The 18486-nt window shown below is 39.5% G+C and overlaps 2 non-coding genes across 2 annotated transcripts in view; both read left to right on the top strand.

Annotated features, from left to right (window-relative positions):
- The first annotated feature begins 17822 nt into the window (after positions 1-17822).
- LOC131291973 (5.8S ribosomal RNA) lies at positions 17823-17977 on the top strand. The gene has a single exon (XR_009189702.1). It is a non-coding gene; the product is annotated as a 5.8S ribosomal RNA (ribosomal RNA).
- A 487-nt stretch (positions 17978-18464) lies between these two features.
- The window catches only part of LOC131291979 (large subunit ribosomal RNA), a 4091-nt gene continuing 4069 nt past the window's right edge, over positions 18465-18486 (top strand). The window contains exon 1 of the ribosomal RNA XR_009189708.1: positions 18465-18486. This exon is cut by the window's right edge and continues 4069 nt beyond it. This is a non-coding gene — a ribosomal RNA (large subunit ribosomal RNA).

Raw genomic sequence — 18486 nt, 5'->3', positions numbered from 1 at the left:
TGCTGCATGGAGATGAATCTTGATCTACTCCATCTCCCATCTTAATACAGCATCCCTACTTAAATGCATCTCGGACTTAGTCGATTTTTCATAAATTCTAAGAAATTCATATGTTAGGATGCTGGGAGATGAATGGGATGCTGCATGGAGATGAATCTTGATCTTCTTCATCTCCCATCTCAATACAGCATCCCTACTTAAAGGCATCTCGGACTTAGTCGATTTTTCATAAATTCATAGAAATTCATATGTTAGGATGCTGGGAGATGAATGGGATGCTGCATGGAGATGAATCTTGATCTTCTTCATCTCCCATCTTAATACAGCATCCCTACTTAAAGGCATCTCGGACTTAGTCGATTTTTCATAAATTCTAAGAAATTCATATGTTAGGATGCTGGGAGATGAATGAGATGCTGCATGGAGATGAATCTTGATCTCCTACATCTCTCATCTCAATACAGCATCCCTACTTAAAGCCATCTCGGACTTAGTCGATTTTTCATAAATTCATAGAAATTCATATGTTAGGATGCTGCGAGATGAATGGGATGCTGCATGGAGATGAATCTTGATCTTCTTCATCTCCCATCTTAATACAGCATCCCTACTTAAATGCATCTCGGACTTAGTCGATTTTTCATAAATTCTAAGAAATTCATATGTTAGGATGCTGGGAGATGAATGGGATGCTGCATGGAGATGAATCTTGATCTTCTTCATCTCCCATCTCAATACAGCATCCCTACTTAAAGGCATCTCGGACTTAGTCGATTTTTCATAAATTCATAGAAATTCATATGTTAGGATGCTGGGAGATGAATGGGATGCTGCATGGAGATGAATCTTGATCTCCTACATCTCCCATCTCAATACAGCATCCCTACTTAAAGGCATCTCGGACTTAGTCGATTTTTCATAAATTCATAGAAATTCATATGTGAGGATGCTGCGAGATGAATGGGATGCTGCATGGAGATGAATCTTGATCTCCTACATCTCTCATCTCAATACAGCATCCCTACTTAAAGCCATCTCGGACTTAGTCGATTTTTCATAAATTCATAGAAATTCATATGTTAGGATGCTGCGAGATGAATGGGATGCTGCATGGAGATGCATCTTGATCTCCTACATCTCCCATCTTAATACAGCATCCCTACTTAAAGCCATCTCGGACTTAGTCGATTTTTCATAAATTCTAAGAAATTCATATGTTAGGATGCTGGGAGATGAATAGGATGCTGCATGGAGATGAATCTTGATCTTCTTCATCTCCCATCTTAATACAGCATCCCTAATTGAAGGCATCTCGGACTTAGTCGATTTTTCATAAATTCTAAGAAATTCATATGTTAGGATGCTGGGAGATGAATGGGATGCTGCATGGAGATGAATCTGGATCTCCTACATCTCCCATCTCAATACAGCATCCCTACTTAAAGGCATCTCGGACTTAGTCGATTTTTCATAAATTCATAGAAATTCATATGTTAGGATGCTGCGAGATGAATGGGATGCTGCATGGAGATGGATCTTGATCTACTTCATCTCCCATCTTAATACAGCATCCCTACTTAAATGCATCTCGGACTTAGTCGATTTTTCATAAATTCTAAGAAATTCATATGTTAGGATGCTGGGAGATGAATGGGATGCTGCATGGAGATGAATCTTGATCTTCTTCATCTCCCATCTTAATACAGCATCCCTACTTAAAGGCATCTCGGACTTAGTCGATTTTTCATAAATTCTAAGAAATTCATATGTTAGGATGCTGGGAGATAAATGGGATGCTGCATGGAGATGAATCTTGATCTCCTACATCTCCCATCTCAATACAGCATCCCTTCTTAAAGGCATCTCGGACTTAGTCGATTTTTCATAAATTCTAAGAAATTCATATGTTAGGATGCTGGGAGATGAATGAGATGCTGCATGGAGATGAATCTTGATCTCCTACATCTCTCATCTCAATACAGCATCCCTACTTAAAGCCATCTCGGACTTAGTCGATTTTTCATAAATTCATAGAAATTCATATGTTAGGATGCTGCGAGATGAATGGGATGCTGCATGGAGATGAATCTTGATCTACTCCATCTCCCATCTTAATACAGCATCCCTACTTAAATGCATCTCGGACTTAGTCGATTTTTCATAAATTCTAAGAAATTCATATGTTAGGATGCTGGGAGATGAATGGGATGCTGCATGGAGATGAATCTTGATCTTCTTCATCTCCCATCTCAATACAGCATCCCTACTTAAAGGCATCTCGGACTAAGTCGATTTTTCATAAATTCTAAGAAATTCATATGTTAGGATGCTGGGAGATGAATGGGATGCTGCATGGAGATGAATCTTGATCTCCTACATCTCCCATCTCAATACAGCATCCCTACTTAAAGGCATCTCGGACTTAGTCGATTTTTCATAAATTCATAGAAATTCATATGTTAGGATGCTGCGAGATGAATGGGATGCTGCATGGAGATGAATCTTGATCTTCTTCATCTCCCATCTTAATACAGCATCCCTACTTAAAGGCATCTCGGACTTAGTCGATTTTTCATAAATTCATAGAAATTCATATGTTAGGATGCTGCGAGATGAATGGGATGCTGCATGGAGATGAATCTTGATCTCCTACATCTCTCATCTCAATACAGCATCCCTACTTAAAGGCATCTCGGACTTAGTCGATTTTTCATAAATTCATAGAAATTCATATGTTAGGATGCTGGGAGATGAATGGGATGCTGCATGGAGATGAATCTTGATCTTCTTCATCTCCCATCTTAATACAGCATCCCTACTTAAAGGCATCTCGGACTTAGTCGATTTTTCATAAATTCTAAGAAATTCATATGTAAGGATGCTGGGAGATGAATGGGATGCTGCATGGAGATGAATCTTGATCTCCTACATCTCCCATCTCAATACAGCATCCCTACTTAAAGGCATCTCGGACTTAGTCGATTTTTCATAAATTCATAGAAATTCATATGTTAGGATGCTGCGAGATGAATGGGATGCTGCATGGAGATGAATCTTGATCTCCTACATCTCTCATCTCAATACAGCATCCCTACTTAAAGCCATCTCGGACTTAGTCGATTTTTCATAAATTCTAAGAAAAACATATGTTAGGATGCTGCGAGATGAATGGGATGCTGCATGGAGATGAATCTTGATCTTCTTCATCTCCCATCTTTATACAGCGTCCCTACTTGAAGGCATCTCGGACTTAGTCGATTTTTCATAAATTCGAAGAAAAACATATGTTAGGATGCTGCGAGATGAATGGGATGCTGCATGGAGATGAATCTTGATCTTCTTCATCTCCCATCTTAATACAGCATCCCTACTTAAAAGCATCTCGGACTTAGTCGATTTTTCATAAATTCTAAGAAAAACATATGTTAGGATGCTGCGAGTTGAATGGGATGCTGCATGGAGATGAATCTTGATCTTCTTCATCTCCCATCTTAATACAGCATCCCTACTTAAGGGCATCTCGGACTTAGTCGATTTTTCATAAATTCTAAGAAAAACATATGTTAGGATGCTGTAAGATGAATAGGATGCTGCATGGAGATGAATCTTGATCTTTTTCATCTCCCGTCTTGATACAGCATCCCTACTTAAAGGCATCTGGCACTTAGTCGATTTTTCATAAATTCTAAGAAAAACATATGTTAGGATGCTAGGAGATGAATGGGATGCTGCATGGGGATGAATCTTGATCTTCTTCATCTCCCATCTCAATACAGCATCCCTACTTAAAGACATCTCGGACTTAGTCGATTTTTCATAAATTCTTAGAAAACAATATGTTAGGATGCTGCGAGATGAATGGGATGCTGCATGGAGATGAATCTTGATCTTCTTCATCTCCCATCTTAATACAGCATCCCTACTTAAGGGCATCTCGGACTTAGTCGATTTTTCATAAATTCTAAGAAAAACATATGTTAGGATGCTGGGAGATGAATGGGATGCTTCATTGAGATGAATCTTGATCTCCTACATCTCTCATCTCAATACAGCATCCCTACTTAAAGGCATCTCGGACTTAGTCGATTTTTCATAAATTCTAAGAAAAACATATGTTAGGATGCTGCGAGATGAATGGGATGCTGCATGGAGATGAATCTTGATCTTTTTCATCTCCCGTCTTGATACAGCATCCCTACTTAAAGGCATCTGGCACTTAGTCGATTTTTCATAAATTCTAAGAAAAACATATGTTAGGATGCTGCGAGATGAATGGGATGCTGCATGGAGATGAATCTTGATCTTCTTTATCTCCCATCTTAATACAGCATCCCTACTTAAAGGCATCTCGGACTTAGTCGATTTTTCATAAATTCATAGAAATTCATATGTTAGGATGCTGCGAGATGAATGGGATGCTGCATGGAGATGAATCTTGATCTTCTTCATCTCCCATCTTAATACAGCATCCCTACTTAAGGGCATCTCGGACTTAGTCGATTTTTCATAAATTCTAAGAAATTCATATGTTAGGATGCTGGGAGATGAATGGGATGCTGCATGGAGATGAATCTTGATTTCCTACATCTCCCATCTTAATACAGCATCCCTACTTAAAGGCATCTCGGACTTAGTCGATTTTTCATAAATTCTAAGAAAAACATATGTTAGGATGCTAGGAGATGAATGGGATGCTGCATGGGGATGAATCTTGATCTTCTTCATCTCCCATCTCAATACAGCATCCCTACTTAAGGGCATCTCGGACTTAGTCGATTTTTCATAAATTCTTAGAAAACAATATGTTAGGATGCTGCGAGATGAATGGGATGCTGCATGGAGATGAATCTTGATCTTCTTCATCTCCCATCTTAATACAGCATCCCTACTTAAAGACATCTCGGACTTAGTCGATTTTTCATAAATTCTTAGAAAACAATATGTTAGGATGCTGCGAGATGAATGGGATGCTGCATGGAGATGAATCTTGATCTTTTTCATCTCCCATCTTAATACAGCATCCCTTCTTAAGGGCATCTCGGACTTAGTCGATTTTTCATAAATTCTAAGAAAAACATATGTTAGGATGCTGGGAGATGAATGGGATGCTTCATTGAGATGAATCTTGATCTTCTTCATCTCCCATCTTGATACAGCATTCCTACTTAAAGGCATCTGGCACTTAGTCGATTTTTCATAAATTCTAAGAAAAACATATGTTAGGATGCTGCGAGATGAATGGGATGCTGCATGGAGATGAATCTTGATCTTTTTCATCTCCCGTCTTGATACAGCATCCCTTCTTAAAGGCATCTGGCACTTAGTCGATTTTTCATAAATTCATAGAAATTCATATGTTAGGATGCTGCGAGATGAATGGGATGCTGCATGGAGATGAATCTTGATCTCCTACATCTCTCATCTCAATACAGCATCCCTACTTAAAGGCATCTCGGACTTAGTCGATTTTTCATAAATTCATAGAAATTCATATGTTAGGATGCTGCGAGATGAATGGGATGCTGCATGGAGATGAATCTTGATCTCCTACATCTCTCATCTCAATACAGCATCCCTACTTAAAGGCATCTCGGACTTAGTCGATTTTTCATAAATTCATAGAAATTCATATGTTAGGATGCTGCGAGATGAATGGGATGCTGCATGGAGATGAATCTTGATCTACTCCATCTCCCATCTTAATACAGCATCCCTACTTAAATGCATCTCGGACTTAGTCGATTTTTCATAAATTCTAAGAAATTCATATGTTAGGATGCTGGGAGATGAATGGGATGCTGCATGGAGATGAATCTTGATTTCCTACATCTCCCATCTTAATACAGCATCCCTACTTAAAGCCATCTCGGACTTAGTCGATTTTTCATTAATTCTAAGGAATTCATATGTTAGGATGCTGGGAGATGAATGGGATGCTCCATGGAGATGAATCTTGATCTTCTTCATCTCCTATCCTAATCCAGCATCCCTACTTACAGGCATCTCGGACTTAGTCGATTTTTCATAAATTCTAAGAAATTCATATGTTAGGATGCTGCGAGATGAATGGGATGCTGCATGGAGATGAATCTTGATCTTCTTCATCTCCTATCTTAATACAGCATCCCTACTTAAAGGCATCTCGGACTTAGTCGATTTTTCATAAATTCTAAGAAAAACATATGTTAGGATGCTGCGAGATGAATGGGATGCTGCATGGAGATGAATCTTGATCTTCTTCATCTCCTATCTTAATACAGCATCCCTACTTAAAGGCATCTCGGACTTAGTCGATTTTACATAAATTCATAGAAATTCATATGTTAGGATGCTGCGAGATGCATGGGATGCTGCATGGAGATGAATCTTGATCTTCTCCATCTCCCATCTTAATACAGCATCCCTACTTAAGGGCATCTCGGACTTAGTCGATTTTTCATAAATTCTAAGAAATTCATATGTTAGGATGCTGCGAGATGCATGGGATGCTGCATGGAGATGAATCTTGATCTTCTCCATCTCCCATCTTAATACAGCATCCCTACTTAAAGCCATCTCGGACTTAGTCGATTTTTCATAAATTCTAAGAAATTCATATGTTAGGATGCTGCGAGATGAATGGGATGCTGCATGGAGATGAATCTTGATCTCCTACATCTCTCATCTCAATACAGCATCCCTACTTAAAGGCATCTCGGACTTAGTCGATTTTTCATAAATTCATAGAAATTCATATGTTAGGATGCTGCGAGATGAATGGGATGCTGCATGGAGATGAATCTTGATCTCCTACATCTCCCATCTTAATACAGCATCCCTACTTAAATGCATCTCGGACTTAGTCGATTTTTCATAAATTCTAAGAAATTCATATGTTAGGATGCTGGGAGATGAATGGGATGCTGCATGGAGATGAATCTTGATCTCCTACATCTCCCATCTCAATACAGCATCCCTACTTAAAGCCATCTCGGACTTAGTCGATTTTTCATAAATTCTAAGAAATTCATATGTTAGGATGCTGGGAGATGAATGGGATGCTGCAGGGAGATGAATCTTGATCTTCTTCATCTCCCATCTTGGTACAGCATCCCTACTTAAAGCCATCTCGGACTTAGTCGATTTTTCATAAATTCTAAGAAATTCATATGTTAGGATGCTGGGAGATGAATGGGATGCTGCATGGAGATGAATCTTGATCTCCTACATCTCCCATCTCAATACAGCATCCCTACTTAAAGGCATCTCGGACTTAGTCGATTTTACATAAATTCATAGAAATTCATATGTTAGGATGCTGCGAGATGCATGGGATGCTGCATGGAGATGAATCTTGATCTTCTCCATCTCCCATCTTAATACAGCATCCCTACTTAAGGGCATCTCGGACTTAGTCGATTTTTCATAAATTCTAAGAAATTCATATGTTAGGATGCTGCGAGATGAATGGGATGCTGCATGGAGATGAATCTTGATCTCCTACATCTCCCATCTTAATACAGCATCCCTACTTAAAGCCATCTCGGACTTAGTCGATTTTTCATAAATTCTAAGAAATTCATATGTTAGGATGCTGGGAGATGAATGGGATGCTGCATGGAGATGAATCTTGATCTTCTCCATCTCCCATCTTAATACAGCATCCCTACTTAAAGCCATCTCGGACTTAGTCGATTTTTCATAAATTCTAAGAAATTCATATGTTAGGATGCTGCGAGATGAATGGGATGCTGCATGGAGATGAATCTTGATCTCCTACATCTCTCATCTCAATACAGCATCCCTACTTAAAGGCATCTCGGACTTAGTCGATTTTTCATAAATTCATAGAAATTCATATGTTAGGATGCTGCGAGATGAATGGGATGCTGCATGGAGATGAATCTTGATCTCCTTCATCTCCCATCTTAATACAGCATCCCTACTTAAAGCCATCTCGGACTTAGTCGATTTTTCATAAATTCTAAGAAATTCATATGTAAGGATGCTGGGAGATAAATGGGATGCTGCATGGAGATGAATCTTGATCTCCTACATCTCCCATCTCAATACAGCATCCCTACTTAAAGGCATCTCGGACTTAGTCGATTTTTCATAAATTCATAGAAATTCATATGTTAGGATGCTGCGAGATGAATGGGATGCTGCATGGAGATGAATCTTGATCTCCTACATCTCTCATCTCAATACAGCATCCCTACTTAAAGCCATCTCGGACTTAGTCGATTTTTCATAAATTCATAGAAATTCATATGTTAGGATGCTGCGAGATGAATGGGATGCTGCATGGAGATGAATCTTGATCTCCTACATCTCCCATCTTAATACAGCATCCCTACTTGAAGGCATCTCGGACTTAGTCGATTTTTCATAAATTCTAAGAAATTCATATGTTAGGATGCTGGGAGATGAATGGGATGCTGCATGGAGATGAATCTTGATCTTCTTCATCTCCCATCTTAATACAGCATCCCTACTTAAATGCATCTCGGACTTAGTCGATTTTTCATAAATTCTAAGAAAAACATATGTTAGGATGCTGCGAGATGAATGGGATGCTGCATGGAGATGAATCTTGATCTCCTACATCTCCCGTCTCAATACAGCATCCCTACTTAAAGGCATCTCGGACTTAGTCGATTTTTCATAAATTCTAAGAAATTCATATGTTAGGATGCTGGGAGATGAATGGGATGCTGCATGGAGATGAATCTTGATCTCCTACATCTCTCATCTCAATACAGCATCCCTACTTAAAGGCATCTCGGACTTAGTCGATTTTTCATAAATCCATAGAAATTCATATGTTAGGATGCTGGGAGATGAATGGGATGCTGCATGGAGATGAATCTTGATCTCCTACATCTCCCATCTTAATACAGCATCCCTACTTAAAGCCATCTCGGACTTAGTCGATTTTTCATAAATTCTAAGAAATTCATATGTTAGGATGCTGGGAGATGAATGGGATGCTGCATGGAGATGAATCTTGATCTTCTCCATCTCCCATCTTAATACAGCATCCCTACTTAAAGCCATCTCGGACTTAGTCGATTTTTCATAAATTCTAAGAAATTCATATGTTAGGATGCTGCGAGATGAATGGGATGCTGCATGGAGATGAATCTTGATCTCCTACATCTCTCATCTCAATACAGCATCCCTACTTAAAGGCATCTCGGACTTAGTCGATTTTTCATAAATTCTAAGAAATTCATATGTTAGGATGCTGCGAGATGAATGGGATGCTGCATGGAGATGAATCTTGATCTCCTTCATCTCCCATCTTAATACAGCATCCCTACTTAAAGCCATCTCGGACTTAGTCGATTTTTCATAAATTCTAAGAAATTCATATGTAAGGATGCTGGGAGATAAATGGGATGCTGCATGGAGATGAATCTTGATCTCCTACATCTCCCATCTCAATACAGCATCCCTACTTAAAGGCATCTCGGACTTAGTCGATTTTTCATAAATTCATAGAAATTCATATGTTAGGATGCTGCGAGATGCATGGGATGCTGCATGGAGATGAATCTTGATCTCCTACATCTCCCATCTCAATACAGCATCCCTACTTCAAGGCATCTCGGACTTAGTCGATTTTTCATAAATTCATAGAAATTCATATGTTAGGATGCTGCGAGATGAATGGGATGCTGCATGCAGATGAATATTGATCTCCTACATCTCCCGTCTCAATACAGCATCCCTACTTAAAGGCATCTCGGACTTAGTCGATTTTTCATAAATTCATAGAAATTCATATGTTAGGATGCTGCGAGATGAATGGGATGCTGCATGGAGATGAATCTTGATCTCCTACATCTCTCATCTCAATACAGCATCCCTACTTAAAGCCATCTCGGACTTAGTCGATTTTTCATAAATTCATAGAAATTCATATGTTAGGATGCTGCGAGATGAATGGGATGCTGCATGGAGATGAATCTTGATCTCCTACATCTCTCATCTCAATACAGCATCCCTACTTAAAGGCATCTCGGACTTAGTCGATTTTTCATAAATTCATAGAAATTCATATGTTAGGATGCTGGGAGATGAATGGGATGCTGCATGGAGATGTATCTTGATCTCCTACATCTCCCGTCTCAATACAGCATCCCTACTTAAAGGCATCTCGGACTTAGTCGATTTTTCATAAAATCATAGAAATTCATATGTTTGGATGCTGGGAGATGAATATGATGCTGCATGGAGATGTATCTTGATCTCCTACATCTCTCATCTCAATACAGCATCCCTTCTTAAAGGCATCTCGGAATTAGTCGATTTTTCATAAATTCATAGAAATTCATATGTTAAGATGCTGGGAGATGAATGGGATGCTGCATGGAGATGAATCTTGATCTCCTACATCTCCCATCTCAATGCAGCATCCCTACTTAAAGCCATCTCGGACTTAGTCAATTTTTCATAAATTCTAAGAAAAACATATGTTAGGATGCTGCGAGATGAATGGGATGCTGCATTGAGATGAATCTGGATCTTCTTCATCTCTCATCTCAATACAGCATCCTTTCTTAAAGGCATCTCGGACTTAGTCGATTTTTCATAAATTCTAAGAAAAACATATGTTAGGATGCTGCGAGATGAATGGGATGCTGCATGGAGATGAATCTTGATCTTCTTCATCTCCCATCTTAATACAGCATCCCTACTTAAAGGCATCTCGGACTTAGTCGATTTTTCATAAATTCTAAGAAAAACATATGTTGGGATAATGCGAAATGAATGGGATGCTGCATGGAGATGAATCTTTATCTTCTTCATCTCCCGTCTTAATACAGCATCCCTACTTAAAGGCATCTCGGACTTAGTCGATTTTTCATAAATTCTAAGAAAAACATATGTTAGGATGCTGCGAGATGAATGGGATGCTGCATGGAGATGAATCTTGATCTTCTTCATCTCCCGTCTTAATACAGCATCCCTACTTAAAGGCATCTCGGACTTAGTCGATTTTTCATAAATTCTAAGAAAAACATATGTTAGGATGCTGCGAGATGAATGGGATGCTGCATTGAGATGAATCTTGATCTTCTTCATCTCCCATCTCAATACAGCATCCCTACTTAAAGGCATCTCGGACTTAGTCGATTTTTCATAAATTCTAAGAAAAACATATGTTCGGATGCTGCGAGATGAATGGGATGCTGCATGGAGATGAATCTTGATCTTCTTCATCTCCCATCTTAATACAGCATCCCTACTTAAAGGCATCTCGGACTTAGTCGATTTTTCATAAATTCTAAGAAAAACATATGTTAGGATGCTGGGAGATGAATGGGATGCTGCATGGAGATGAATCTTGATCTTCTTCAACTCCCATCTTAATACAGCATCCCTACTTAAAGGCATCTCGGACTTAGTCGATTTTTCATAAATTCTAAAAAAAACATATGTTAGGATGCTGCGAGGTGAATGGGATGCTGCATGGAGATGTATCTTGATCTTCTTCATCTCCCATCTTAATACAGCATCCCTACTTAAAGGCATCTCGGACTTAGTCGATTTTTCATAAATTCTAAGAAAAACATATGTTAGGATACTGCGAGATGAATGGGATGCTGCATGGAGATGAATCTTGATCTTCTTCATCTCCCATCTTAATACAGCATCCCTGCCTAAAAGCATCTCGGACTTAGTCGATTTTTCATAAATTCTAAGAAAAACATATGTTAAGATGCTGGGAGATGAATGGGATGCTGCATGAAGATGAATCTTGATCTTCTTCATCTCCCATCTTAATGCAGCATCCCTACTTAAAGGAATCTCGGACTTAGTCGATTTTTCATAAATTCTAAGAAAAACATATGTTAGGATGCTGCGAGATGAATGGGATGCTGGATGGAAATAAATCTTGATCTTCTACATCTCCCATCTTAATACAGCATCCCTACCTAAAGGCATCTCGGACTTAGTCGATTTTTCATTAATTCTAAGAAAAACATATGTTAGGATGCTGGGAGATGAATGGGATGCTGCATGGAGATGAATCTTGATCTTCTCCATCTCCCATCTTAATACAGCATCCCTACTTAAAGGCATCTCGGACTTAGTCGATTTTTCATAAATTCTAAGAAAAACATATGTTAGGGTGCTGCGAGATGAATGAGATGCTGCATGGAGATTAATCTTGATCTTCTTCATCTCCCATCTTAATAGAGCATCCCTACTTAAAGGCATCTCGGACTTAGTCGATTTTTCATAAATTTTAAGAAATTGATATGTTAGGATGCTGGGAGATGAATGGGATGCTGCATGGAGATGAATCTTGATCTCCTTCATCTCTCATCTCAATACAGCATCCCTAATTAAAGGCATCTCGGACTTAGTCGATTTTTCATAAATTCTAAGAAATTCATATGTTAGGATGCTGGGAGATGAATGGGATGCTGCATGGAGATGAATCTTGATCTCCTACATCTCCCATCTCAATACAGCATCCCTACTTAAAGGCATCTCGGACTTAGTCGATTTTTCATAAATTCATAGAAATTCATATGTTAGGATGCTGCGAGATGAATGGGATGCTGCATGGAGATGAATCTTGATCTCCTACATCTCCCATCTCAATACAGCATCCCTAATTAAAGGCATCTCGGACTTAGTCGATTTTTCATAAATTCTAAGAAATTCATATGTAAGGATGCTGGGAGATGAATGGGATGCTGCATTGAGATGAATCTTGATCTTCTCCATCTCCCATCTGAATACAGCATCCCTACTTAAAGGCATCTCGGACTTAGCAGATTTTTCATAAAATCTAAGAAAAACATATGTTAAGATGCTGCGAGATGAATGGGATGCTGCATGGAGATGAATCTTGATCTTCTTCATCTCCCATCTCAATACAGCATCCCTAATTAAAGGCATCTCGGACTTAGTCGATTTTTCATAAATTCTAAGAAATTCATATGTTAGGATGCTGGGAGATGAATGGGATGCTGCATTGAGATGAATCTTGATCTTCTTCATCTCCCATCTTAATACAGCATCCCTACTTAAAGGCATCTCGGACTTAGTCGATTTTTCATAAATTCTAAGAAAAACATATGTTAGGATAAAGCGAGATGAATGGGATGCTGCATGGAGATGAATCTTGATCTTCTTCATCTCCCATCTGAATACAGCATCCCTACTTAAAGGCATCTCGGACTTAGCCGATTTTTCATAAAATCTAAGAAAAACATATGTTAGGATTCTGGGAGATGAATGGGATGCTGCATGGAGATGAATCTTGATCTTCTTCATCTCCCATCTCAATACAGCATCCCTACTTAAAGGCATCTCGGACTTAGTCAATTTTTCATAAATTCTAAGAAATTCATATGTTAGGATGCTGCGAGATGAATGGGATGCTGCATGGAGATGAATCTTGATCTCCTACATCTCCCATCTCAATACAGCATCCCTACTTAAAGCCATCTCGGACTTAGTCGATTTTTCATAAATTCATAGAAATTCATATGTTAGGATGCTGCGAGATGAATGGGATGCTGCATGGAGATGAATCTTGATCTCCTACATCTCCCATCTCAATACAGCATCCCTACTTAAAGGCATCTCGGACTTAGTCGATTTTTCATAAATTCATAGAAATTCATATGTTAGGATGCTGCGAGATGAATGGGATGCTGCATGGAGATGAATCTTGATCTCCTACATCTCCCTTCTCAATATAGCATCCCTACTTAAAGGCATCTCGGACTTAGTCGATTTTTCATAAATTCTAAGAAATTCATATGTTAGGATGCTGGGAGATGAATGGGATGCTGCATGGAGATGAATCTTGATCTTCTCCATCTCCCATCTCAATACAGCATCCCTACTTAAAGGCATCTCGGACTTAGTCGATTTTTCATAAATTCTAAGAAAAACAGATGTTAGGATGCTGGGAGATGAATGGGATGCTGCATGGAGATGAATCTTGATCTCTTACATCTCCCATCTCAATACAGCATCCCTACTTAAAGGCATCTCGGACTTAGTCGATTTTTCATAAATTCTAAGAAATTCATATGTTAGGATGCTGGGAGATGAATGGGATGCTGCATGGAGATTAATCTTGATCTTCTACATCTCCAATCTCAATACAGCATCCCTACTTAAAGGCATCTCGGACTTAGTCGATTTTTCATAAATTCTAAGAAAAACATATGTTAGGATGCTGGGAGATGAATTGGATGCTGCATGGAGATGAATCTTGATCTTCCTCATCTCCCATCTTAATACAGCATCTCTACTTTAAGGCATCTCGGACTTAGTCGATTTTTCATAAATTCTAAGAAAAACATAGGTTAGGATGCTGCGAGATGAATGGGATGCTGCATGGAGATGAATCTTGATCTTCGTCATCTCCCATCTTAATACAGCATCCCTACTTAAAGGCATCTTGGACTTAGTCGATTTTTCATAAATTCTAAGAAAAACATATGTTAGGATGCTGGGAGATGAATTGGATGCTGCATGGAGATGAATCTTGATCTTCTTCATCTCCCATCTTAATACAGCATCTCTACTTAAAGGCATCTCGGACTTAGTCGATTTTTCATAAATTCTAAGAAAAACATAGGTTAGGATGCTGAGAGATGAATGGGATGCTGCATGGAGATGAATCTTGATCTTCATCATCTCCCATCTTAATACAGCATCCCTACTTAAAGGCATCTTGGACTTAGTCGATTTTTCATAAATTCTAAGAAAAACATATGTTAGGATGCTGCGAGATGAATGGGATGCTGCATGGAGATGAATCTTGATCTTCTTCATCTCCCATCTTAATACAGCATCCCTACTTAAAGGCATCTCGGACTTAGTCGATTTTTCATGAACTTTAAGAAAAACATATGTTAGGATGCTGGGAGATGAATGGGATGCTGCATGGATATGAATCTTGATCTCCTACATCTCCCATCTTAATACAGCATCCCTACTTAAAGGCATCTCGGACTTAGTCGATTTTTCATAAATTCTAAGAAATTCATATGTTAGGATGCTGGGAGATGAATGGGATGCTGCATGGAGATGAATCTTGATCTCCTACATCTCCCATCTCAATACAGCATCCCTACTTAAAGGCATCTCGGACTTAGTCGATTTTTCATAAATTCTAAGAAAAACAGATGTTAGGATGCTGGGAGATGAATGGGATGCTGCATGGAGATGAATCTTGATCTCTTACATCTCCCATCTCAATACAGCATCCCTACTTAAAGGCATCTCGGACTTAGTCGATTTTTCATAAATTCTAAGAAATTCATATGTTAGGATGCTGGGAGATGCATGGGATGCTGCATGGAGATTAATCTTGATCTTCTACATCTCCAATCTCAATACAGCATCCCTACTTAAAGGCATCTCGGACTTAGTCGATTTTTCATAAATTCTAAGAAAAACATATGTTAGGATGCTGGGAGATGAATTGGATGCTGCATGGAGATGAATCTTGATCTTCTTCATCTCCCATCTTAATACAGCATCTCTACTTAAAGGCATCTCGGACTTAGTCGATTTTTCATAAATTCTAAGAAAAACATAGGTTAGGATGCTGCGAGATGAATGGGATGCTGCATGGAGATGAATCTTGATCTTCATCATCTCCCATCTTAATACAGCATCCCTACTTAAAGGCATCTCGGACTTAGTCGATTTTTCATAAATTCTAAGAAATTCATATGTTAGGATGCTGGGAGATGAATGGGATGCTGCATGGAGATTAATCTTGATCTTCTACATCTCCAATCTCAATACAGCATCCCTACTTAAAGGCATCTCGGACTTAGTCGATTTTTCATAAATTCTAAGAAAAACATATGTTAGGATGCTGGGAGATGAATTGGATGCTGCATGGAGATGAATCTTGATCTTCTTCATCTCCCATCTTAATACAGCATCTCTACTTAAAGGCATCTCGGACTTAGTCGATTTTTCATAAATTCTAAGAAAAACATAGGTTAGGATGCTGCGAGATGAATGGGATGCTGCATGGAGATGAATCTTGATCTTCATCATCTCCCATCTTAATACAGCATCCCTACTTAAAGGCATCTTGGACTTAGTCGATTTTTCATAAATTCTAAGAAAAACATATGTTAGGATGCTGGGAGATGAATTGGATGCTGCATGGAGATGAATCTTGATCTTCATCATCTCCCATCTTAATACAGCATCTCTACTTAAAGGCATCTCGGACTTAGTCGATTTTTCATAAATTCTAAGAAAAACATAGGTTAGGATGCTGCGAGATGAATGGGATGCTGCATGGAGATGAATCTTGATCTTCATCATCTCCCATCTCAATACAGCATCCCTACTTAAAGGCATCTCGGACTAAGTCGATTTTTCATAAATTCTAAGAAAAACATATGTTAGGATGCTGGGAGATGAATTGGATGCTGCATGGAGATGAATCTTGATCTTCTTCATCTCCCATCTTAATACAGCATCTCTACTTAAAGGCATCTCGGACTTAGTCGATTTTTCATAAATTCTAAGAAAAACATAGGTTAGGATGCTGCGAGATGAATGGGATGCTGCATGGAGATGAATCTTGATCTTCATCATCTCCCATCTTAATACAGCATCCCTACTTAAAGGCATCTTGGACTTAGTCGATTTTTCATAAATTCTAAGAAAAACATATGTTAGGATGCTGGGAGATGAATGGGATGCTGCATGGAGATGAATCTTGATCTCCTACATCTCCCATCTCAATACAGCATCCCTACTTAAAGGCATCTCGGACTTAGTCGATTTTTCATAAATTCTAAGAAAAACAGATGTTAGGATGCTGCGAGATGAATGGGATGCTGCATGGAGATGAATCTTGATCTTCTTCATCTCCCATCTCAATACAGCATCCCTACTTGAAGGCATCTCGGACTGAGTCGATTTTTCATAAGTTCTAAGAAAAACATATGTTAGGATGCTGCGAGATGAATGGGATGCTGCATGGAGATGAATCTTGATCTTCTCCATCTCCCATCTCAATACAGCATCCCTACTTAAAGGCATCTTGGACTTAGTCGATTTTTCATAAACTTTAAGAAAAACATATGTTAGGATGCTGCGAGATGAATGGGATGCTGCATGGAGATGAATCTTGATCTTCTTCATCTCCCATCTCAATACAGCATCCCTACTTGAAGGCATCTCGGACTGAGTCGATTTTTCATAAGTTCTAAGAAAAACATATGTTAGGATGCTGCGAGATGAATGGGATGCTGCATGGAGATGAATCTTGATCTTCTCCATCTCCCATCTCAATACAGCATCCCTACTTAAAGCCATCTCGGACTTAGTCGATTTTTCATAAATTCTAAGAAATTCATATGTTAGGATGCTGGGAGATGAATGGGATGCTGCATGGAGATGAATCTTGATCTTCTACATCTCCCATCTCAATACAGCATCCCTACTTAAAGCTTTGCTCCTCCCTACGGGGAACGGGTATACGCGCACAGCGGCGGCTTACGTTATGGCAGTCATGGATGCCTTACGTTTCCATGAAAAGTGTGTTCCTCCCCTGGTCCACGCTGCTTCGGCAGTCCTGGGTAAGATAGTTAGTTCTAGCTTGCCCTATGTGGAAGAGGACACGTAGACTTACTGTGGTGTGAAGTATAAGGTTCAGTTCTCCCCTGGTCCACGCCGCTTCGGCCGTCCTGGGTAAAATGGATTCATCCAGCTTGCCCTATGTGGAATGAGGACACTTTATGCTTCGTCTCTAAGCGGCGGCTTGCTCCTCCCTACGGGGAACGGGTATACGCGCACAGCGGCGGCTTACGCAAGTTAGTCACCCTCGGCAGTGGATCACTCGGCTCATGGATCGATGAAGACCGCAGCTAACTGCGCGTCATAATGTGAACTGCAGGACACATGAACATTGATAAGTTGAACGCATATTGCACGTCGTGGGAACCTACCATGATGTACAGATGACTGAGCGCTTATATTTGAGAAATGTATCGCATACATTTAACTACGCCGTGACACCCGTCACGAGACGTGCACCATGATGTTAACTAGGGTCGCGACGACCCGCTAGCATTAAAGAACCCGTGGTTTACAATATACTGGCATTGGAATTCGAAGTATTTAGAGCGTCCGTGTTCCCGCGTGAGGCGGAAGTACGAGGAGAAGGCGTGCTTGTGGTGTCTGTGGTGGTGTTTACTGATGTCTAGCTTCAGCTTATTTATTTATTTAAATAGAAGCGAAGATGTCAAAGTAGCGTCGAAGCAGCAGCGGTAGCACAAATGATTCAAGTATGGAAGTTGACCAAAGGAACACAAACAAACTAGCGTATGGGCAATGGAAGGTATCAGTGAGTTAAACCACACGCGGGCTAACAGCCCGTTAACCGAGTCCAACGGTACATATTGGACATTGAAACAAAGTAGTCGCAAGCCAGATGTGACGATAACAACCGCAAGGTACATAAGCCTCAGTTCATGTGTGACA

Source organism: Anopheles ziemanni (assembly GCF_943734765.1).
Source record: "Anopheles ziemanni chromosome X unlocalized genomic scaffold, idAnoZiCoDA_A2_x.2 X_unloc_22, whole genome shotgun sequence".
Taxonomy (NCBI): Eukaryota; Metazoa; Arthropoda; class Insecta; order Diptera; family Culicidae; genus Anopheles; species Anopheles ziemanni.
Note: the sequence above shows the minus strand (reverse complement) of the source record. Positions and strands in the feature narration are given on the sequence as shown.